This window comes from Aythya ferina (genome assembly GCF_964211825.1).
Source record: "Aythya ferina genome assembly, chromosome: 5".
Lineage (NCBI taxonomy): Eukaryota > Metazoa > Chordata > Aves > Anseriformes > Anatidae > Aythya > Aythya ferina.
In genome coordinates, this window is record NC_140301.1 from 29,688,264 (window position 1) to 29,712,558 (window position 24,295).

The 24,295-nt window shown below is 43.0% G+C and overlaps 2 long non-coding RNA genes across 2 annotated transcripts; one reads left to right on the plus strand and one right to left on the minus strand.

Annotated features, from left to right (window-relative positions):
- Positions 1-337: 337 nt before the first annotated feature.
- On the plus strand, positions 338-4,381 carry LOC311436925. Its single transcript, XR_014693174.1, has 3 exons — positions 338-460; positions 1,162-1,380; positions 2,477-4,381. It is a non-coding gene; the product is annotated as an uncharacterized lncRNA (long non-coding RNA).
- A 1,633-nt stretch (positions 4,382-6,014) lies between these two features.
- LOC311436927 lies at positions 6,015-10,296 on the minus strand. The gene is made up of 2 exons (XR_014693176.1): positions 9,783-10,296; positions 6,015-8,999 (listed from the first exon to the last, which is right to left on the minus strand). It is a non-coding gene; the product is annotated as an uncharacterized lncRNA (long non-coding RNA).
- Positions 10,297-24,295: the final 13,999 nt, after the last annotated feature.

Genomic DNA, 24,295 nt, shown 5'->3' on the forward strand with positions numbered 1-24,295 from the left:
CACTCGCAACAACACCCTGTGACAGGGGTTGATCTCAGGACTTATTTGTGTATCTTCAGCACATAAAAAATACAATTGTCAAAGTCTGCAGCGTTGCCAGTGCATGTGACCTTTAGCTCATCTTGCAATACCGAGCATTTTCATTAGCCAGAATTGCTACAATTGGCTTCTGGGGAGAAGCTCCATTTCCTGAAAATAGAAACTATTGGGTGGTCATGAAAACTGAACCAGGGGAGGGGATGGGGAAGAGGAGTCTGAAGCTGACTTGGCAAAGATAGTAAGTACTGGGAGCTGGGAAAACAGAGCTTACAAAAGGCCAGGATAAAGAGGCGGAGATCACTTGGTTAGGAGAGGCAACTAAGAAATTGGCTGGGATGGCTAACAAAATTGTACGAGGTGCCCTAGATTGGAAACAGGGCATTAGCCAGAATATGGTGGGAAGCTGACCACAGGAACACAGGTAAGGTCGGGAGAAGTCTGGTCCAGGAGATGGAGAGGAGGAAGAGAAAAGCAAGGACAATCTGGAGAGAAGGGGCAGAGAATAGCAAAACCAGGTGGAAGTAGGGCAGGAGACTTTTCCTGTAAGCCATCACCTTCCCCAGAAGCTGCACGTAAAGCGAAGGTGTCTGAACCTTCCCATTGCTCCACACTTCGAGGATGAAGGATTGTTACTGCAGTGGGTTGCTCCCGTGGCCCAAGTGACAGAGGTCTGCGTAGGGGACCCTCGTGGCTTGGGTGACGTGTGTCAGTTCGATGCCACGATGCCAAATTTCTGTTTTTCTAACCTGGATAATTACACACTGCGCCCTCTCTGTCCTCCTACAAAAGATCTGAGGGCCAAGCCTTCCAAAGTTGGTGATGCCAGGGTTAAGAGTGCCTGCATGCACACGCTGAGGGGCCGCTGTTAATTTAATGATCACACACCACTCCTCGGGACCCGGGCCTCACCCAGCGCACAAGATGGATGGCATGCACTTAATGAGCAGCTGCTCAGTGTTTTCTGCTTCATTGTTGGGAGCGTGTCTCCACGCTTTATTGACTGCATACTATCCGTGCTGAAGGCAATTACTTTCCTCATGAGTTTTCCTGTGCTGCTTATCACTATAGTAACTGCCTGCTTTACAGATACTACCTAATCTCTTTTCTCACTTCCCCTCCGAGGTGGCAGGACCCCACCTGTATTTCACAAACGCGAAGCTGAGGAGTAGAGAGCAGAAGCTGACGAGAAGTCACCGAGTTCAAGTGCCCAGACTGCAGAGGGACTGCACGTCCCACGGCACCCAGCAAGTGGACGTGCGGTGACATCGGCCTGTGCCTGCTCTCGCCCACCGTGTGGCACGCGTCCCAGATGCACTGCCACAGGCACAAGGGAAGTATCAGGTAATGCAGCAGCACAGTGAACTTAAAGAAAAATAAATTGCCAAATAAATGGGGCAAACCACAGAACAAGCCAGTTCGGTATGTATTAACAATGTGACTGCTCTGCTTGCCTGCAGATTTGTCTTTTTTCTCTTCCCTGTTACGTGTTTTAATTCTTTCTATATTGCACCCCCTGGGGTCAAGACTGTTGGTTTCTGTATTTGCAAAGCACCCTGCATATGTTCTGAGTGATTCAAACAGCCTGTGTGATAGGTAAATACCTGTCTCCCTTTAGGAGAGGGGAAAATTAAATACAAGGCCTACTTTTCTTTTTCTTTCTTTCTTTCTTTTTCTTTCTTTCTTTCTTTCTTTCTTTCTTTCTTTCTTTCTTTCTTTCTTTCTTTCTTTCTTTCTTTCTTTCTTTCTTTCTTTCTTTCTTTCTTTCTTTCTTTCCTTCTTTCCTTCTTTCCTTCTTTCCTTCTTTCCTTCTTTCCTTCTTTCCTTCTTTCCTTCTTTCCTTCTTTCTTTCCTTCTTTCTTTCCTTCTTTCTTTCCTTCTTTCTTTCCTTCTTTCTTTCCTTCTTTCCTTCTTTCCTTCTTTCTTAAAAAAAAAGGTCACACATATCTACATATCTTTTTGTACAAGAAACCAGGCCATTCATAAGCAGACAATCCTGCTTCTGTGGCAGGCTGGACACATAGCTGAACATAGGAGTGGACTTCTTGCACACTGATGTGCAGAAGGTGTAAGTAACTAAACACATGCCTGTTTTGGAGGATATAGGTGTATATGATTCACTCAAAGTAGCATAGGAAGCCAATCAATCTTGTCACCTAATCAGTATAACAAAAGAAAAAATATGTTTCCCTAAAATAGAAGCAAATCAGTCATGTGAGAGATAAAGCCTTAAATTTTGCTGAGAGTCTGTAAGTTCCAATAAGCACTAATCTTTCTCACTTAATTAGTCTCCTTAGGGAGCTACATTGCAGGTGTTTTTCATTATTTCCATCAGAAGTTTAGCAATTTCTCTTCACATTGCCTCTTTTTGGGACAAATCTCTGCTTTCCAGCTGGGGATCGTTTTGTTTCTAAATTGTTTCTTTCTTTATCTCTCCCAGATCATTGGAGCGAAAGGCACTTCCTCCTGTCTGATCCTCCTCATGCATCTTCCTGGAGAAGAAAAGGCAAATGTGGGCTGAGGAAACAGTGTCACTGCCTGAAATCTCCTCTATTTGGATGCATTCCACAAGAACGAAACAGCAACGGAAGGTTTTTGGTATTTTTTTTATCATTAGTAAGAGTGCAGTCCTAGCCAGATGTAAGGAGAAATAAGAGTCCTCCCATTAGAAGGCTTGATGGAACCCCTGAAAGATTATATTAAGCTGTTTTCAAGGGCTTATGTCTTATTTTAGCAAGTCACAATGCACGTGCCCAGCTGTCCCCTACTCACACACCGTAAGGTGGGTCAGATTACTTCGTGTGCCAAAATGGGAGTGACCTACTTGCTACAAAAAATATTTGGGGATGTAGTTACACAGAGCACAGACGCAAGCTTTTTGTGGGTTAGTTCTTTAGTTTCTGAAGCACTCAGATGCTATGGTTAGTTTTGACTTTTGCTATTATTCTCTTGCCTTTAGAGTAGGCCTTGGACACCTGTGTTGTACACCCATTCCTTCCCTTCCAGGATATTTGGGGTTTTATCTTTTACTGCAAGATTTGTCATAGGAAATGAGTGGTAAGAAAGAGTGGGTTATAAGAAATGAGTGCTTTCCGCTGATGTGACTGGAAGCTATGTGCCTCAGAGGATGTTACTGCATGCCCTATGTTTCCAGCTGTCCAAGCTCCTTTGATGAAGTGGCTTCCAGAATCTGTGGGGCCTGGGGCTGCAGAAAGATTCACAGTGAATTCGAAACGTGAACACGACCGCAGCTCTGCAGCCAGGGAAATTCTCTGAGATCCTTCCCCAGGCAGGTGACATTGCTATGAGGCTGAAAGTGGATGAGTGTGAAACCGATGCAATAATTGTAGCCTGGCTGCTGGCAGTGTTAGTTTTCCTTCCTGGCAAGAACAAAGCAAGAAGGTCTGCTCAGTTAGCTCCTCTGGGCTCTGTGGTGGGAGGAGGTCTGGAAGGGGGCTTAGCAGCTTTGTCTGTAGCATGCTGATATTCTGGACAGGAGAGGGGTGGAAGCCATCAACACCTAACTGTGGGCTCCAAGCACATTTTTGCATTTAAAATCCTTTCCTAGCTGGAACATTCTCTGAGACATTGACTAATTAGGTTGTATAAATTTACAGAAACGTTAGGCCCTGTTTCCTGAGCCAGGCACTAATATGCTGCCATCAAAATGTTCTTGCCTCCACCACTAGCTTTGCTTCTGTCGACATTCGGGGTGGCATAAATTTGGAGTATCCGCGGACTGGAGCATGGGGAAGGCCCTAAAGGACGCATATGTTTGTCAGGAAGGTCTGACAGAAGTGGGAATTAAACTCTGGACTTGATTTTGTAGCTTTTCTGGTCTTGGTCTGGCCCTTGGTTTTGTCACTTACATTTTTTGTCCCCACTGTTACAATACATTTCTTGCTGAGGACCATTCTGGATATAAAGATCTCTTAAAAACCATGTGGGCAATGTTCAGGAAATTTCTGTGTGGTGTTTTCCAGGTTGTCTTATGATATTGTAAAAACAGTAGGAAAACACTGGGTCGTTCTGTGGCACTCTTCTTGCACATTGTGCAGGCAATTTGAAGACTGGATACGATACAGGGAGTGTACATGTATGTATATTCACATGTGTATAAATTCTCTTACGTACATGTTAAGTAGATTAAGTTGATTAGTAACAGAGTGGCAAGATTCTCTTTATTTTTCAAGACCTATTTTATGGGATTTATTTAGGACTGTACCAGCAGCCAGTCTATAGCAGCTAGCTTCCAGTGCAGCCAAATGAGTCATTTCCACCTACACTAACACATGTCAAAATGGTTCCTACTGTGTGTCTATTAGAAATAAACAGAAAAAAGTTATGTTCGTCTCAACTTCTGCAGCTTCTTCTACCTGAGCATCTGAAAGGAGTGTAGCAAGGTAGACCTCCCAGCCCTGCTATGGTGGTATGGTGTATTATGTACATGGAGATATCCCACATACATTTTTTATGTGGGGAAAGCAAGGTACAAAATACTTCATTTGCTTCGTGTCACAGAGCAAGCCTGCAGAAAGAGTAAAGCCAGACCCCCCCTGCTCCCATAGCTAAGCTGTCTACCCACTGGACAATACTGCCACGAAATCCCAGCAACTTATTTTTTTTGCTTTATTTCCAGCTGGAAGTAACACAATGGAGGATTTTTCCTTTCTGTTGCTTAGCTACCTCATGACCTTTGGATAGTCTCTCTTATTGGCTGGGCGAATGCATTTCCCCGCAGCCGCCGATGTGGAGTGTCTCAGACCTCCCCCTCGGGCAGGATTTCACCAGCTGCCCTGCCTAGACCATGTGTTTCTCTTCCCATCTTGCTGAAAGAAATTTCATTATTTTGCCTCTAGTGTATATGGAACAGTGCTAGAAAGAATGCAGGAAAAGCCTTCAAGAATGACATATACTGTATCGATTCATTGTATTACTGAACAGCTCATCGTTAATTAAAGCTAGCCTGCTAATTACTGTGATGCTGCTTCTCTGGACCTCCACAGCCTGCAGATCAGTGGGCTTGCCTGTTCAAAACAGCTAAAGCTAGAATGGTTCAAACTCTGAACAAAGAGGGATCTGAACTTGGCAACTTGAACGTGTGTCTACTTGATCCATGACCTCATTGCTACTAAAGACGTTTGCTCACAAAAACTTGCACAAGGAGCCTACTTGATGCAGGGGCTTTCAACCTTTGATTAAGGCATTTGGCAGTGAAACTTTCAGCCCAGTGGTGTCACGGCATTTCACCACTACTTTAAGGATTTGAGTGCTAAATCTCTGCTTGGTTTTGACTCCTGAAACAAAGGCAGCTAGAATAATGAGAGGTGACATTTTTTTAACCTATCAGCTTTTACTGGTCACTTTGATTAGAATAAAATCATCCCTTTGTGTTAATTTTTCCTGTCTCGAATTATTCTGCCAATAATCACTTTTGCTGGAGGTGAAGCAGTCACTGAAATAAGACACAAAAGAAAGAGGAGAGACATGCCTTCCCAGGCCATCCGGTAACTTTCATTGAATTATTTAACTCTGGAGAATGAGATCAAATGGACTGCATAAAATCTAAAGCCTTGCATTAGACGCGAGGGTTTTACATACAGTGTAAGGACGGAGTTTATTTTCCTTTGTTGTGGGACCTGAACAAACCTGAGGATGGTGCTTCCCATGTTCAGCCTGCAGTGAACCAGCTGGGAAGCACTGTGGGTAGGTAGGCCTTAAACCCAGCTCCTTGGGTGTCTTCCAGAAGGCATGCTCTTCTGCCTGGGATCCACTGCCTATGGCCTCCTCTGAAACAGCTGCAAAGAGGTCACCTTTTTCTTTTCTGAACTGCCACAGGGTGCGGTGGGAGCATCTCCTCTCCCCCTTTCATGCACGCTGCTGAAGGGAGGGCTTCCCCACAATGGTGGGCACCTGGCTTCAATTCTCATCCCAATCACAAGTCCTTAAAATTCAGTCTCTGAGCCCTGGGGAAGGTGTTGTTGCTGTCAGGGCATTTGGTGTTTATCACAAATAGTTCACTTGTGAGCGACTGAGCTTAATTCACAGGCATCTGTACAAACAAGTGAGATCTTCAGATGGCAGGTACTACAGAACTGCGAGTTACATTTAATCATAGAGCTCTCGAGACTCTGCCCTTTGCAGCCTAGAGGCATTCATTAACAACATCCTCGTGTAATACTGAGCTCTTAGTGGAGCATAATGAAGATATCCTCAGGATGAGCGGAAGAAAGAAGCGCTGTGTTTTTTCTCATGGGAGAGCACATAGGAACTAGACGTGCAGTTCTAACAGATACTTTCCTTCAAGGAGAGGTGGGTTTGTGTATTTTTTCTATTGCCAAAATGAATTTACCAGAAATTTTAAGAGAGCCTTGTGTCCCTGCTGGTTGGGTTCTCAGGATGTTTTCCTTTCTGTAAGAATGTGCATCCTGCCCCCCAGCTGGTCAGGCCAAAGTCCCACAGACCAGCATCCCTCAGCTCCAGGGAAGCTGAGGTTACATTCAAATCCAGCTCCTGTGCTAGCATCCAGCCCAGGAATGCAGTGTTGGAAAGCCCTCTGCATGAGGATCTCTTTCCCAGCTTTGAATCTGGGGTCTCCTATGGACTCTATTCGTACAAATCTGTCTGGTGACCAGAAAGGTCTCTGTATGGCACCTGAATCTGATACCTGCATGTGGTGCACCGGGGCACGAAGGGGACGTGCAGCCCCTGACTGTTCTCTAACCTCCCTGGGCCAGAAGCCAGGCAGAAGGACAGGGAGCTGGAAGCAATCAGCAACAGAGGAGGGAGAACTAGGCTCCCTTCTCTGTGTGTGCAATGAAAAATGTGGATTTGAAATCAATTTACAGCAAAGTGATTAAATAAAGGACAGATCTATGCTGCTGCTCAAAGCACGGGCACACCATAGGCAAACACTGCAAGTGCCAGTAGCAGAGCAGCAGTGACAGCACGGACTTCAGCTGCGAACAAAAACCTGCAAGTTATTTTCTTTTTCCTTAATATTCCTCATCCACCCCCTCATCCAAACAAAAGATAAAGGCCGGAAAAGACTCTCGGTTGTAGCATGTTTGCAAATTCTCTTGCTATCACTCATCTTCGCTTCTGTAAACAATTTCTGTGCATTATTAACATTTAAAATACTGTAAACATGGAAAATCACAACCGAAATGTACTGCTCAGGGAACGGGGCCCAAGGACACGTAAATGCCAGTAACTCCTTTGAAGCTGTAGGATCAGCTGGATCAAAAGTTACTGGAGCGAGCTTTCCCCTGGAAGGGAAGCGGCCAGCAGCAGGCAGCAAGGGAGGCTCTGGGAAGTTCTTGACCTTGAGGGGGCTCTGGAAAGCAGTGTATTTACTTGGGCTTTTTTCGAGGGGCTCAGTGAACTGAACAGTCGGGATCTTAGTCATCTCTGCGTGGGACTGGCATGTGCTCGCTCTGCAGCAGCCTCCAAAGGCAGAGTCTGCCTGTCTGTCTGCGGAGCAGCGGGGCTGGGAGAGGGTGCAAGATGGAGGCACCGCTCCTTCTGCTCCAGATTCGCGTTTCGTTTCTCTCATCCTTGTTTCTTTTCTGCTAACCTGCAATAAATCATCTTGTCTGGAAGCACGTGTTTCTCCCCTTGCATTTGGAAGCTGCTACTTCAGTGGTGAGCCATGTAAAGTGATGTGTATGCGAGCGTTATGGATTACTGATGTTCAGGAGATTATTTGTGGTGTTATGGGATACCTGCAGGCACGTTGTCTAAATAGAGACCTGATCTGTCAGTGAATTTAACTGATCATTCTAGATAGGGATGTGGTGAGCGTGGTGGTGACCGCTTCCCGGGGTGCAGTAAGGCCTGCCAGCCTCCTGCTCACCTTGGTATCCCCACCCCTGCACTGCTTTGGACACCCTGCTTTGAGCCTCGGGGAACTATGGTTTTCACAACTGCAGAAAAGTTATTTCAATGGCAATACAGTGTGCAGGCAATGCTGTATGTCTGACTTAAGCTCCAGCTTGTCTCACATTTTCTTTCACACTTCTCAAGAGGTTTTTGCTTTGTTTTGTTTTTGAGTTAACAGCACATAATAAATCCCTTTATTTTTTATTCCTTAAGTCAAAATACCTTTGTTATATAGTTAGTAGTACGGAGAGGGAGTGTATCTTAATCCATCACATCCTGCTTATGCATCTTCTGTACCTGCCAGGATACATCTTTCTGGAATGCAAAGAAGAAAGGAGATCTGTGCCTACCTTCACTGGCTGTTTTAACTTCTTTTTTTTTTTTTTTAATTTTGTAAGTTGGTAAAGGTGAAGCAGTGCCCCTTTAATGCCTGTGACACAGGATGATTTATGATAGCTGTGTAGGGATTAGCTGAATGGGTGGGTTCAGGTGTTATAGATGGGATGTGAACATCTCCAATCCTGGCTGTATGCTTGGCAGGGTTACCTGGCTCAGCCCTTTGTTCTCGTTAGGCAAACAAAATGAGTTTGCTCTGAGTGGGTGGTAGGAGAGTTTTTGGGACGAAGGCTCAACCGTGAGGTCCTGCGTGGCTGTCTGAGCGCTCCCTGGCACGCCGTGAGAGGAGGGCTGGGCTCAGGGAGGAGCTGAGCACGGTGGCTGCAGGGAGCAGACTAGCCCTGCTGCTAGAGACAGCTTTGGAGCCAGCCCACCAGGCACGTACTTGACTGCTGAGAAACGCAGGCCAGCGTGTGATGTCCTTGTGCAGTGAAAACACAGCCGGTTCCTTCCACGGGCTACATCCTGCCTCTCCGTGTGCGTGTCGGGAGGTTAGGGAGCAGATAGCTGGAACCTTCTGTGCTCTGCAGCCCACCCACAGCAAGTCCAGATGAGGCCACGATGGATGCCCCTGCTGTTTGCTCAGGAGGGGCTGTCCAGCCTCCTGCTCATCCCACTGGCAGGCAGCAACAGGATGTGTGTACAGCTCCATCCTAGGCCAGGCCCAAGGAGGGCCTCCAAACCACCTGGGGAAACAAGAAAATCTCTAGAAACCTCTGCTTGACCACCACGGCCCTGCTCTCCCCAGCGCTCAGGGCAGTGGCAATGGGTTTGGGGTGATGGGAATGATCATCTGGGAGAGAGAACCAGAGCTTAGACTGGTCACCTTGTGAGATGGTTTCTGGAAAACAAAATTATTTTTAAAGTGAGAACAAGGAGAAGTGTGGTAAAAATAATATTAACAATACGCAAATCCTTCTGCAATGCAAGAAAAATGAGGGGGGAGGGGGAGCACACCCACAGAAGGAAGAAAATATGACTTGGAGAACTGAAGAGGATAGACTATAAAAGCAATGCAGGCAATAGCTAATAATCAAGAATAAGGAGAAACAGTAAGGATTAACTCTTCAGTGGTATGGGATTCAAGACTGCTGCTTCAAGCAAGGGGAAGGCAGAGCAGAATCCAACTTTCTAACCCTCATATGTAGGAACCGGAGCCAGAGCTACAACAGTAATTTCTGACTTTTTTTCCCTCTAAAGGTTCATTTTTTATTTTTATTTTTTTTTTTAAAGGGGCATTCTGAAATCTTATTAAATGTTTTGTAAAGGCTATGATGCTTTTACAGCCCTCATAAAGCTTCCTCCAGCTCTCTGTTCCCAGGTGTTTGTCTGAAGGAATGGGTGACCTCTGCAATCCTGCCAAGGTCACAGACGCCACCGCAGCCTGCTTGCAAGGAGCGTTAGCAAAAGCACCACAGAACTTAAGCAGGTCCTTATCCTGTTCCCAGAGGGTCTGAATTTTGCCTCACCGCTCTGCTCTCTCCTCTGAACAAAGGGGCTTGAGCCTGCTCATTTTGCTCAAGAGTTAGCGGTTGAGTCAAGCTCAGCAGGATGATCTGTATGAATCACCGCATCGCCAAGTGAGCTACAGTCACAAGTGTTTTATCCAAATTACAAATGAAAGAGCGAGAACTGCTCCCATTACTCTTCATCCTTAACAGCCTGCTACATTTCATTACAGAGCACATATGGGAAGAAGAGATACACAGGTGAAAAAGCAGCCTAATGATCACAGCAACTAACTGCAGGTCTGATCTTTCAGGCCCATTACCAGGCACGGTGCTGCGCTTTGCGCTGTTGAGACGTCCTCTTGCAATGGCAACAAGCACATGGAGAGTCAGGTGTTTCCCATGGCGTTTCTAAAAAGTGCATCTGTATCTATTGAATCTTTAGAGTATTTAAAAAATCAATGCTAAGCCAACTTCCACAGCCTTTCCCAGCAACAACAAATTAAAGGGAGGCATGGTGCCATAACTTCCCATAGCTGTGAATAATGTGTTACAAATAGAAAGTCTACTTGTTATTCATACCCAACCAAATTATAAAATATCTGAATCTCTCACACTTTTTTTTTTTTTTTTTTTACATGTAGGTTACCTCTTTTGACTTAGTCCTTTTAATAGCTATTTAAAGCAAGGCCATACTGTAAGATGAATGATGATCACTCCTCACTGTACTAGCAATTACTTCACCAATTCCTCTCCAAATGTGTAATATACTAATATGTGAAGATTATATTCAGCCGCAAGATGGACCAAATGCTGCAAGGGAAGTAATTACTTCTGAATATCATTTTGCAGTCATTATGAAGTCTCTGTTAAATGATTTTCTGAATGTTATCAGAGCTGATGTAAGCACATCTGTTACCAACTATGTCTAACTACATGCAAACTGCTTAGTGACACCACTTACACTGACAAATATTTAAAATCTCTGCATTTTTACTAGTTTGGCCATGAAGAGGTATCAACATAGCAACAAACATTTCCAATAAAAGGCAAAACTTAAGATACTTTTTTTTTTTTGGTCCCAATTATTATTGCTATGTGTGGAAGAGAGCAAAATAAAGGGAGTTAATATGCCTTAATAGAAAATGTCTGGATAGAAGAAACATAATTAAAATTTGCTTGACTGGAAATCCAATTTTAATCAGGGGCTTGGGTTTGGCTAAATTTCTTAGAAAATATGGTATGCTAAGTTAATTGTTTCCACAAAATTAAAAGCCAGACGAGAGACTGTTGTTCTGTTGGAATAGAAGCTCTTACACAACAGATTCATGGAAAAAATGTAATAATGTAAACGATCTTTTGTTTGTGTATAGCTAGGTGCAGTCATACAAAAATGCTGGTATTCACAATTCAATTCTTACGCTATAGAAATAATGAAAAATATCTGGTACCAATATGTAGAATTTTCAGCCCTGTCAGTCTGGGGTTGTCACCGCCCTAAGCTTTAACACACTAGGAAGGCTGTGGCATGTGTCGAGCTCTGCCTAAAGCAGGGACCCTTTGAGGGGTTTGAAATTCATGAATGAGTTGCTCACGTGAGGCTCTGAGGGAACCACAGGTGTGACAATGCCTCATTTGATCTCGGCAGGAAGGGAAGTGAGTAACGAGGTGCATGTCTCTGAAACCAGAGTGCTGGGTTCTTCCAGCAGCCCCTTCTAGCCTGATGTTCCTGGCTTGGTTTTTGCCAGCAGTGCCCTGCTTAACAGGGAAGGAGGCTTGTGAAGAGCCTGTTCTTTCTTTGCCCTTGTGAAGGAATGAGGCAGTCATAGTCCCAATATTCTCTTTGGTACCTTTTCCTTGGTCTCCTGAGGGCAAATTCTGGCACACATTGGTACCAGAGGCTGTGAACCAATGCTCCTGGTAAGCTAGCGCTAGTTTTCAATATGAATGTTTATTGCAATTAATAATTACAGCACATTGACCAAAACTGTAGCAACTCATGCTTTTATCTCTGGAGGTGCCCGGATCAGCTGTTCTGTACATTGGTCAAGTGTCCTTATGTGTCTCCACTGTTTTAGAAGTAATTAAAACAAGCCTGGCCTGTGAGGTTGTTACCTGAGCACTCCAGATTTCCACAAAGACTGCATTTGCAGCATTAAGTTTCATTTTTAGATGATGCTAAATCCCTACTTGCTGTGCTTTCTCTGAACAAAACGATGTTGCTGAAAATAATAGCACTGGGTTTTCTGATGCTCCTGATATTCCTAAAGACAGAAGAAAGGGACTCTTCTGCCAAGCAGCTGCTTTGGTGGTAGCATTTGTGCTGCAGTCCAAAAGACTTGAACTCGGATTCCATGAGTCATCTGTAATTTGTTGCACGTTGAGGTATATATATCTTGCTTTTGGGCTTTGGGATGAAATGTGAGCTTTCTAATATAAATAAGCACGCAGGGATTGGCTTTATAACTCACAGGTCTTAGACTGTCACTGGCTTTGGATTATGTCCAAGTGTGACATACTGTCGGGAACTGAATGCTTTAGATAGTGGATGCAGTGGTGTACCAGCACCGTAACGCTAGCAGCCTTCTAAATGCCCACAGTAGTGGATTTGCTACCAAAGCTAAGAGGATATTCTGTCAAAATATCCACAGCAATAGTCCTAGGTCCTTGCTGCTCTGCCTGCAGTGATGCTGCTTGGCTTCATTTCGCTCTTGCCATTACTCCCCTTCTTCTTCACTCTCTTCCATAGCATTGGTGTATTATTATATTCATGGTGCATTCACTCCAGCAATGGGGAGAGAATGGGGCAGAAAGCTGCTGATGTATTGGGTTAAGAAGGGTCTATAGGTCCTTGGGGAGGGAGCTCCTATAGCCCAGGAAGGTCTTGGAGGAGAGCTCCATCCTGCTGCAGCCTCCTCCAAGGGATGAAGTTCTCCCAAGCTCCTGATCAGCTGCAAAGTGATAACTAGGGAGAGGTAAGGGGGAAATTCCCTACCCACGTGTACCACCTGCAGAAAGCTCACTATTTCTGCCTGAAAGAGCTAATAGCACTGAGGCAGCTAGTGGTATCACGATACTGGGTTTTAGCGTTGTTACTGGGAAAGAATCAAATGTTACTGCCTGCCATTAATTCTCAGTCCCTGGCAGGCAGCACTCAGCACATGACAGGAAAAAGACCAGAGATTCCAGCATGGAAAATCTCCAGGACCAATCTTTCCCATACGAGAAATAGAAATCCTGGTTTGAATGCCTAAGATTACAGCTCCTGAAAAATATCTCTAGACATTACAAAAGTCAAGAGGCTGACAGAAAACATTCTTCTGTGCGAGACATGCTGTTTTCCATGTGGCAAGGAACAGAATCTTTTCTCACCAATCACTGGGACATCTTGAGGTACACCCATTGATAGTGTTCACAGAAAATAAAGTGATGCTAAAGCAGCAGACTCGTGCATACATTCAGCAGTGGATTTTTTGGGTTATTGCAGCTGCTATGGTTACCAGTCACGCGGCTGGCCACCTTCTGTAGTGGAGGTGCAGAGTGATTATACTGTACATTGTGTGAAGAAGTCAGATAGACCGTGGGGGTGTGTGGTGGGTGTGAGTTCCCTACCCACTGCAGAAGGAGCTGGAATGAAAGTTCTCTGAAAGAAATCTATTTCAGTGCTAATGCTGCCTAAGTGTTTGACTTCTCTATTAATTCTTCTAAGGAGGGAAAGAAGTAGCAAACCAGCTATCCACAGCTAACCGATTACTCTTGTAATAAATGAAAATTAATGTTGATGTTTTTGTGTTCATATGGAAATTGTCCCTTGGAGAAAGGATGGAGTGAATTTCTTCACAACTCTGTTGCATTTACAGCAAGATCAGGAAATCCATCTGTACTCCTGGAGGCTCTAGGGTTCCTGCAAAGAGCTCTGGATCTCGGTCCCCAGGCAGCCCCAGCTGTGGCAACACTGCACCTTCATCAAAGAGAGACGCCAGCACAAGTTTCTTTCAACCAGTCATGCAACAACTTCCCTTCTTTCCTTCACTTTTCCTTGGCCTAACAGGCTCAAGGCTGCTGGAATATGCTCTCACTTCTTTGTTGGTTCTCCGTGTCACAAATGAACTGCCGACCCTCTGCTCTGCTGACAAAGGTCTCTGTAAGATCAACTACCTCTATAAGATCAACTGCGTATTCAGCTTCAGGAAGGAACCACGGGCTTTCTGTTCAGACATCATAGTTTAACTGACTGTGTTAATGAAGGAGGTTTTCATTTTGCCCGCCCCTGGATATTTTCTTGACTTTAAGCTGGCAGTTGTTGATAGAAACTTGAATTTCTTCTTCTTGATGACATTGCAGTGCTTTACGAGATAGGCTATTTCCAGAGAGCTCAACATCCTGCCTTTTGTTGCTGTGAACAAAAGGTGCTGACACTTGTGCAGCTTTGATTGAACTTTCACAAAAGCTGTCACTTTGGATGAGGCAGCCTCTGACTTCTCTCTTTGTTTGTCCATGATGCCTCTGCTTGTGGTTTTGCCTCTGGCCCATAGTATTTCCTTGGGTTTCAGTGGCCTCAACCCCAATCTTACACCTGCCATGACTTCAGTTCAACTGCTGGTGATGGCTCCTGTGAGCCTTGCTGCCAGCCAGCCCTCCAAGCCTTCCCGTGTTCTTCCCAATTCACTCTTGCATTTCCCGTTCCTTTACTGTGTTAAAATGGTCATATTTATTAGACTTCATGACATGTAAGATGTCTAGCATTAATGGCTGGAAGTCTCCTAAAAGGTTCCTTGCTTTCCTACCCTGCACAGGATTTTCTCTCTGCACGCACACACACAAAGGGATGATTATGTTAGCACTTGTATAGCTGCCTGATAATTAAGTTAGTCCATGGACACTTAAGGTATCCTTGCTAGTAAGCACATTAGAGAGGCAGTAGGGGTCCTATATGCCAAAGAGGATAAAGGCAAAAACATAAAGTTATGTTAATTAGAAAATTGCCAGGCAAGTTACATCAAATATTGAGAGGGAGATGGTAATAAATCCAGAATATATATATATATAAAATTTCATTTGTAAAATATTCTCCCATATTCATCTTGTCAGCTCTTCCCCTCCATGAGGGTGAGGAAAAATCCTTCTTTTAAAAAATTTCATTCTGCAAGTTTATTTTCAAAAAGGCTGCTGGCAGGTTGTCACAGAAGGGGGAGATTATGATTAACTGAAATGTCATCAGCCTGTTATTCTCCACAGAGGCGATATGAATGGGAATTAAGCAATGAACTTCTGCAAACAGATGATAGGAGAAGGAGCTGCAAGTAAAGGCTGATTTCTCAGTTAATGCAGGGCTTTGCTGAAGGAATGGAAACACTGAGATTTTCCTTTTCTCTTCTTACACCTCATCAACTCTTATTACCAAGAAGAGACAAACCTTTTTCTTGTCAAAAAGAAATCTCCAAGATCATATGGAAAGGGGGGAAAGGTGAATTCGTTATTTAACCAGATATCTGGCATTTCTCAGCTTTGGGTTTCCCATTGATGTTGCTGCGGTATACATTCTGCTGTTCCTTTTTCAAATGCTGCGTGACTAAATCATTGCAGTGGTACCTGATGCGTTTTCCTTCGCAGCACCAGCAGAGAGCTGTTTAATTTTATCCCGTGGGAAGCTCGTGCCTGATTCAATCAGGCATTCTTTAATTTTTCTGTTGTCCTATCAAAGGAAGGACAGCGCGCCACATGTTAGGCTGTTAGGTTACACGTTATAAGAAGAGGTGAGTTCAAGCCATGGAATTTGGGTATGAACTTCCAATGTCCAGTACAGTGAGAAAGGCCATCTCCATTATGCTCATCTGGGCATGTGCCTGGTGTCTGAAGTGTTGGGGTGCAAACCACTTCCATGTGGCATCAGACCCGCTGTGTGATCATCGCTGCTGTTGTTTCGGCAGCTTGGAGAGCCCCAGCCCACTGCTGGGTGGTGTTGGAGCTGCTCTGGGAAGCAGGCGGTGCTGGGGCTTGTGAGGCGTTCCCATCTCCAGCATACTGCTGAGGTGGCAGGGCTGCTCAAATCGCTCATCCCAATACCTTCGGCACAATGCCCAAGGACACGTTGCAGTTCTGTGTTAAGAATGTAATATTTCTTCCCTCTGCTTGCAAGTATGGATTTCTTTTCGAGATCACAAGTGGCCCTGTAGGTGAGAGGCAGGTCAGTGGTGACACACCCTGACACAGTTAAGGGAATTTTTCTCTATTTGTTTAATATGAAGTGTTACTAAGAGTATTTTATATAACAAACTCTTACAATAATGTTTTTAAACTTTCCCAGATTTAAGTGCCAAGCTTCCCTAAAAGGTCATTTTTCTTCTGTTAGTTGCTTTCTTTTCTTCTAAGCTGTGGTAATTAGAATCTAAAGAAACTCCAAGCTGAATAGGGGAATTGAAATCTTACAGTTTCTCACAATCACGTATCTTAGTGCTTTGAATAAGCCAAATCAATTTTTGACAATGTTGTCTTTGTGATCTCTCCAAAATGCCTTCCCATCCCGCCACCGAGCCTGGCGTAACTCTCTTCAAATATTTTCTTTTCTTTCTTTATTTATTTATTTAGTCTGATAAGTAATTTCACATTCATTGGCATTGCTTGCTTGTCATCAGAGAGCTGTTCCAGCAGCCAGCAGATGTTTAGAGACAGCGTCTGCCATCATAATTTAAACTGGGGAGGGTTTGATCCCAGGAGATGTCCTAACAAAATCAATGGGTCTGTCTGCTATAAAAGAAATGCTCAGTGCTAAGATAGGTAGAACCGAGCTGCAGAGGTTGCAGGGGAATTGAGCAGGTATAGAGAAAGAATTGGCACAAACTGATTTCACAACAGTAATTCACTCAGTGGTATTGATGTGGGAAAGCATTTTAGATGTATCTTGGAATAAACTGAGATGCTGGCAACATTCATTTCTGCCTCCTTCCTGTATGCTGCAAAGAAAGTAAGATTGCTTTTGGACAAAGAGCTTCAGTTTTCTATTTCTGTTTCAGTTCTTGTAATATGACAAATGAGGGTATATTGTAAAATAGTCTGAAGCAAGGCCAGGTGTAGAGATTGTGGTAAACGGAGCTGTGACTTTGAGGAAGAGCACTCAGACTGGACACTGTACTTTTGTACCCCTACGTGATGGTGCGTTCTGTAACGGGGCTCCCAGCTCGCAGGCAGCCAAATAACTTCATACCTGTGGCTGGAGTCTGTAATGGGCACCACATTGCAAAGCGGTGCTTGTGTACTTCAGTTGTTGAAATGCATGATGCAGTGCGAGATTTTAAAGATGGCCTGCATAAACATGTAACAAGGGATTTTCATCCATCCTGCTCGTGCACATTCAACCATCAGAGGAAATGAAATACTATCTCCTCTAGAGAAACTGCTGAGATATATTTGAAGCTTTAAATATATATAATATGTTACACAGATGTCTGTTCCAACAGTTAGTAATAGTCTCCTGTGGCTGATGGCACCACCCTTCAGGAATGCGATGCCCAAGAGGTTTTCTTTAGATGAACAGGATTTCTGCTAATCCAAATTTATATTAAAGAATATCTCCTTTTCTGAGGGCATAATACCTTATGAAGACACCAAACGAATAATCACTAAGTAATGTTTGCTGTCACCAGGTTGTAATATAGAGTTGCAAAAACCTGTTCATTCTGTTTTACTACCTCTTTATTTGCTTGTTGACATGTTTTGTTGTGATAACTAGTCACCTGCTGGTCTTGCTTTTCCCTTCTAAGGTTTTATTTGTCTGATTAGGTCATATAAAATTTCCATACCCTGCTGCTACCTTTCTTATTTTTGCATATTGTTTTAAGCCTGGGCATCAGATGCATGTTACAGACATGACTTCTGTATACACTGAACTGCTCCTTCCACAGCAGCCTGGTAATGCCATTTATTCCCACTTCAAAGGCTGTCGGGACCACACAGCCATCTTTGTGTAAACAACAGTCAGGCCCTGTAAATCGTAGCATGAGATCCTCCTGGCTATGGCTGTGTTTTTAGGAGTATGGTACAGTTTTTAGGAGTATGGTACAGAAATAACACTAGACAAAACCAGCAACTCCTGGCTCATCCCGTGTCACATAGCAGCTCCCTGGCTGCCAGGCAGGAAAGCAGGATGCTGGGGAGACTGGGTGTCAGCGCAGTGGGAAGCCAGGCTCATCGGGGAAGAGAAGTGATTCAGCATGGCCCTTCATGGAAAGTGCCTGCAGCTAACTGATCACTAAAGCAGTGTAAAGGGTATCCTGTAAGGGAGCTTACACCATCAACCAGGCTAGCTAGCAAAAGAGTTGCTGTGGTGGCAATAGCTGCAGCAGTTTCCATTGGAAAAGAGGCCAGTTCCTGAAAGCAGCACTCTTAAGCCCCTCACCTAGTGTAAACACTACTTGGTTTATCCTGTTCATAAGCTTTTCTCTTTTGTTTTAGTGTCGGTCCTAAGAAAACAGGTTATGTGAACAGTTGTTCCTTTGCATCTCTCTGCCAGCAGTCCTCAATGTGAGCCTTCTTATTTCATCTTCATGCAGTGACTTGAACCCCGAGCACATGAGTCGCAGTACCAAGATTGAAACCTGGGGGACTACTTCTGGTTAAAGTGAAGCACGCATTATGTTCACTGGGGAAAGAGATGGGAGAGGATACCCTACAGACAGCCACGGGACTTGATGCTTGATCAGCCAACAGAGGTAGCTGCAGAGCAGCTGTTCTTCAGGTAGCATTCCTAAAATCAAATAGCCATAAATGAATTTTATGGTAGCTGCACAAAATGCTATCAGCAGACCATAAGGCCAATCCATAAATGCACAGTTAATGACAATATTTGATTTTTTTTTTTTTTTTTTCAAATATGATTTTTCAAATCACCACACGTAGAAGATGATAACAGGCTTGAAAATAGCAGACAGAATTTCTTGTTCTTGCCCAGTCCCAGGCTTTGATGGTGGACGGGCTGGCAAGGAGTGCTTCAAGGTTGCATATAATTTTTAAAAATAACCTGACAGAGTCGAGATTGGTTTCTTGGTAAGTTCAACAGCAAGGTTACTTGCATCATAAAGCTCTACCACTTCACCTAGAAATCTTACTACTGCCAAAAAGAAATTACTGTAAATGGTAAAGGTGTGCCAAGAGCCACAAAGCACTTTACAAACCTGATGCCATTCCTGTCAGGGCTCAGATGAGTAGTGACTCCCACTAAATTGAGCTATGATGTGCATTAAGCAGTGACAGTGTGTGCATATTGACACAAAAAGGGCCTAGATCAATATAGCCACTTGCAAAATGAAGGGTGTAGGCTGATAAAGAACTAATATTATACAGTGTGAGAGAGGAAATTTGAGCCAAAGACGTTAGTGCAAATCCTGAAGACAGTCTGAAGAGTTATGGGAAGTTTAATAACCACACAGAACACAGCACTACATCTCTAAAGGTCTCACCTGGAAGATAACACCGGGAATATTTCACTAGATATGTGCTTGCATTAATTGCACGTTTACATTTTTAAAAGGGCAGCAGGGACCTATCTAAAAGCAGACAGAAAAGAATCCTCCACTGGCAACTGTATCTTACTTCTAACCAAATGTGTTTCTCTGATGTTAGAACTGGAATCTGATTTCTATTAAACCAGCGTAAGTCACAAAACCCCCTGTCAATCACATTTTATGCTGGTGATGGATTTCACTGAATAACTTTTTTTCCCCGCATTTCTTCAAAGTAATAAAGATAGATGGAAAAAAAGTACTGGAGGATTTTCAGGAAAAAGGAAAAAAGCCTGCAAAATTATTGCACCTTCATCATGTGCAACCATAAACTATTTGATCACTTGCAAAAATATGTGCAGTGTTATTTGTTCCTTACATAATTGTTATGTTTGTTTCATCAAAGCTTAAAATTATTAATACAAGTGATTTTTCAAACAGTGACTGCCACTCCCAGTAGAAAAATCACAGTTTTTTAGGCTATGTGTCAATAAATTATAATGAAGAAGTCTTAAGGGGATAGAGGGGAAAGGAAACTAGAAAAAGTGACAAGTATTTGTACATGAGCTGATTTCTTGTCATTTTGAAAGTCCAGCATCAGTAAAGGCCAATTTAAGGCAAGAAATACAAGTTGGGAAAAATGCACTACTGCTCTTACAACTATCCTGTTGCGTTTGGAGGGCATTGCCAGCAACACCACTTACAAGAAACTTTAATCTGCTTAACTATAGATTTTCTAATAACTACCCCAGGGCAGCTACCAAAGAGAATGGCCAGATATAGGATGTCTAGACTTCTAACACTTACCTCATTTTTACACTATGGTTATGTTTCTGTTGAGTCTAGAGATCACAGGAGGCCAAAACATAGAGGTTACTAATCCATTAATGTTCCCTATTTGTTTTGTGCAAGGGTTATTAATTGTTGCAGTGCTGAAATACAGTGACTTCAGGGGTTATCAACAGATGTCTCAGATTAATGAGTCATAGTTACCGTGATTCAACTAGGTTATGTTTTGTTACAGAAACGGAATTAACTCCACCAGGCGATATCGCAGAAAAACAGTCACTTCACTGCAAATTTAACTAATATATCTGGAAGCTCTGTATGTATTCCAAGTACGGGAATGAACCATAAAAAGTAAAATGTGAAAAAAAAAAAAAATCTTAAAACTTGTAAGGAAAATGTCAAGACAGGAAGTCCTGCAATCCATGTGCCTCATAATTAGATCAGCAGATCCACCTATGTCATTAGATGACTAGAGGGGACAAAGCAGCTGCAAGAACTTATATTATTCTGCTAAATGGCTTTTGAAGTCACGTTTGTTTGTTTTTTAAACACAATAGCTTAAAAAATTGAGAACTATATATATGTTTTTAAAACGAAATACTTACGGAGCTGGTGTGGGGAATATTGGGTGTTTCAGGCCATTCAAAGTGGGGGAAAACATAAAGCAAGTCTGGAGGAAGGGAGGTGCAGCGATGTCGTTAGGATGTCTCATTAAGGCACACAGGCTGAGATTTTCTTTCTCAGAAAACTGAGAAAGAAACCTAAGGATTTGTTCACCAGAAACTGGGACAGGGAATTCCACAGTTACAACAGCCTGAAATACGAGTGTGTTGGTTACTCTAGACCAGAACTGCTAAGAATATCATGAACTCTTCCTTCCAGTTTGAACTGGGGGAAATCCATACATACGTTCAAAATAGCTCCAATAATTTCTGAATAGGTTTTAGTGTCCAAAGGAGGGGTACAAAGATGGGGAAGGGTCTGGAGGGGAAGATGTATGAGGAGCAGCTGAGGTCCCATGGTTTGCTCAGCCCCGAGCAGAGCAGGCTGAGGGGAGGCCTCATGGCGGCCTGCAGCTCCCTCATGAGGAGGGGCAGGCGCTGAGCTCTGCTCTCTGGGGACAGCGACAGGACCCGAGGGGACGGCATGGAGCTGGGACAGGGGAGGGTCAGGCTGGTTGTTAGGAAAAGGTTCATCACCAAGAGGGTGGTGGGGCACTGGAACAGGCTCCCCAGAGCGGTGATCATGGAACCGAGTCTGCCGGAGTTCAAGTTGGACTTGATGGACTTGTGGGTCCCTTCCAACCCTTCCGTAGAATCACAGAATATCCCTTTGGGGTATTTTATGATTCTATGGCATTGTGTAGGGTTTTTAACTTTTTTTTCAATGAAAATTGCAGATAACTTTTTTTTTTCTTTCTTTTTTTTTTTTTTTTTTTTTTAGTTTAAAAAACTTTTGATGACTCTTAAAATCATTTTCCATTTTTGAAGATGGAAAAGATTGGAATACATTTCTTCCTTGCTTTCACTGAAATGAAATGCACATTTTGGCAGTAGGGCTTTGGCTGGCATTCTGAGATATAGTTCATTAGTCCCTTGGCAATTGGAGAAGATTTTATTCTTAAAACAGTGTCTCCAGGCAATTTTTTTCTCAACTCCTTCCCCTAGATAATTGCCAGAGGCCCCATTTTACAAGCCCCTGTGTATTCTTTTCTGAGGTTCTAACATCACTAGGATTTGATAGTCTTAAAATATTGTCAGTACCTCAGGCTCTCAAAGCCCTAGCCTGGTATTCACGCTTAACAAGCTCTGTAGCCACATCCATCTAAGGTTTACACAAATACACTTCGGCTTCCGGCTGTAAATAATTTCTGGATGATTTTATAAGCTAATTTAAAAACCATTCAGTGTTCAATGAACATTTGTATCAACAAGACAGACTTCTGTACTCTGAAACCACAATATACAACAGACATTTTTATTTTATTGCTTCTGCTTGTGAAACTTCTGTGAACCTTGAATAACAATGGATAGGCCAGACTGAATATTTGACCTTTGAGAAGAAAAGGTTTATTAAGTAGCAAGAGGATATCCCCAGGGAATATATTTTTCAGGCCGTGGGATACTTTCAAAGCCTTCATGATTCAGCAGACCTGGAGGAGCTACTTGCTGGGCCAGACCCTTCTCTTTTCTTCCTTAGCAGCAAAAATAAATCTGTATTGGTGCACTTGTATTGCTGAAAAGCAGTTCTAGGCTGAACTGAAGTGTTAACCTTCTCCTTTTTTCAGTGAAGGCTTCTTTGATGAAAATAGCTGGAAGATGACTTCAAAGAAACTGAAGCCTGATGTTCTTCTCAGCAAGTGAGGAGAACAGTGGATACTGAGTTTTGAGCTATGAAAAGTGATCTTAAGAGATCTTAATTTAGCAATCTTTTCCTGCAATAAGATTTCAAGACCTTGCGGAGGCAGAAAGGCTAACTAATGGACTCTAATGAATCAAGGGTGTTGGCTGGAGGCTAAGTCACTCCTGTTACAGAAACCCTGTGGCATGGATATAGAGAGAGAAGAGATCCTGATTTTTTTCCCCACGTCTTTGTGTTGAAAGAGTTGATGTGAGATAGGAAGCACTTTTCACAACAGAAAAGGTGGCATTCGAGCCTGAGATGTAATGAAACATCTGGTGAACCAGACTTTTAATCTAGGTAATCTAGGATGAGCCACGTGCAGCTCCTATAGTAACTGAAGCAGTTATACCAAAATAGAAGTATAGCTACTCAGCATAACTGACTTTGTTGACTTCGTGTACTCTGCGAGTATAAATATACTTTTACAATACACGTAGTAATGACAGGTGGGTTAACTCTTTCAAAAAATTGTGGAAAGTAGTTTTGCATTTTAGCCACACTCCAGAATCCTTTTGTCAGTTTTTGGATTTCAAGAATTGCAAAATGTTTTTCCCTTTTCCTCTTACTATATGAAATACTCAGACAAACAACAGAATGACTAACACCCTTTGCTATGGAAAGAATGAAATTGAGTATTCAGAGAGTTGCCAAACGCAGAATAAACAAACTGATATAACAATTTCCCTCTCTATATCTATTATGGTGATCTCAGCTTGAGTTTCAACATCAGTAGAGAAATCCTCAGACAGAACAGATTTCCAAACAGATAACATCTCTTTAAATGTCATATTAGAAGAAGAAACTTACTCTGCTGAAAAGTCAAAGCCACTGATACCACAACATTACCCTCCCTCAGAAACAGTACCATCTCCTTCTCTAAGTAATTGTTTCTTCCATAACAGCTTCAGCCACGGAAGCCTGTGACTGCAATTTGTGATTCTAAGTGAGTTCTCGGAACATATCCCAGAACTCAGGGTGATTGGCAGCTCAGTAAAAAGTGAGAGCTAGCCCAACTATCCATCAAACAAATGAGTGGTAAGTCATTTGGAATTTTTCCCAATGTTATTCAGTTGTGGCTTTTTTTTTTTTTTTTCTTTCTGTAGAATTTAATTCTGTTGTGTGTAAAAGAAATTTCCCAAAGGTTAATAACTGTGTCATTTTATATTTTGTTCAGAAAACTGAGAGCTAAAAAAACATATTTCAGACTAATTGCATATAAAATAGCTTAGAAAATAGTCACCTTGAGTTATGGACATACAAAAATGAAATGTATCTGAAGCCTTTTTGTTTGATATTTTCTTCAGAGTGAATCATTCACGTTTGAGAATTCTGTTTAAACTTACTAGGCATTGCGAAGGGCACTGTTTATTTGTTTTCCTCTCTCTTTAAAGGATTTGACTATTAAAATCCAAGATAGTATTAGGCGATACTTCTGTTCCTTAGTATTCACAGCCTGCATTTTTTTTTTTTTTCTGAAGATGTATATTACAAGTAGAAAGGAGAGGTTGCTTTCATTTTGAGGTGTTGCCAGCAGAAAGGGACCCGCTCCTTTCTGCCATAGTGGACAAAACTTGCCCAGGATACAGGACACTTGGGTCACATTTCTCTTAGGACCAGATGAATGTCCAGTGACACCTCCCACTTACCAGGCGCGTGCCTTAGGCACACTGTCGTGAGCTGTTCTTGGTGGGAGCATTCTCTACCACTTCTGATGAAATTCTGCTATTTCCTAGAAAGGAAGAGAGGAATTCTTGTGCCAGTGAAAGAGCATAATATCAGCCCTGAGATACTGGCTTTAGACTGTTTCTGTGTATTTTCAGACTGTGTTCTCCATAATAGAAACGA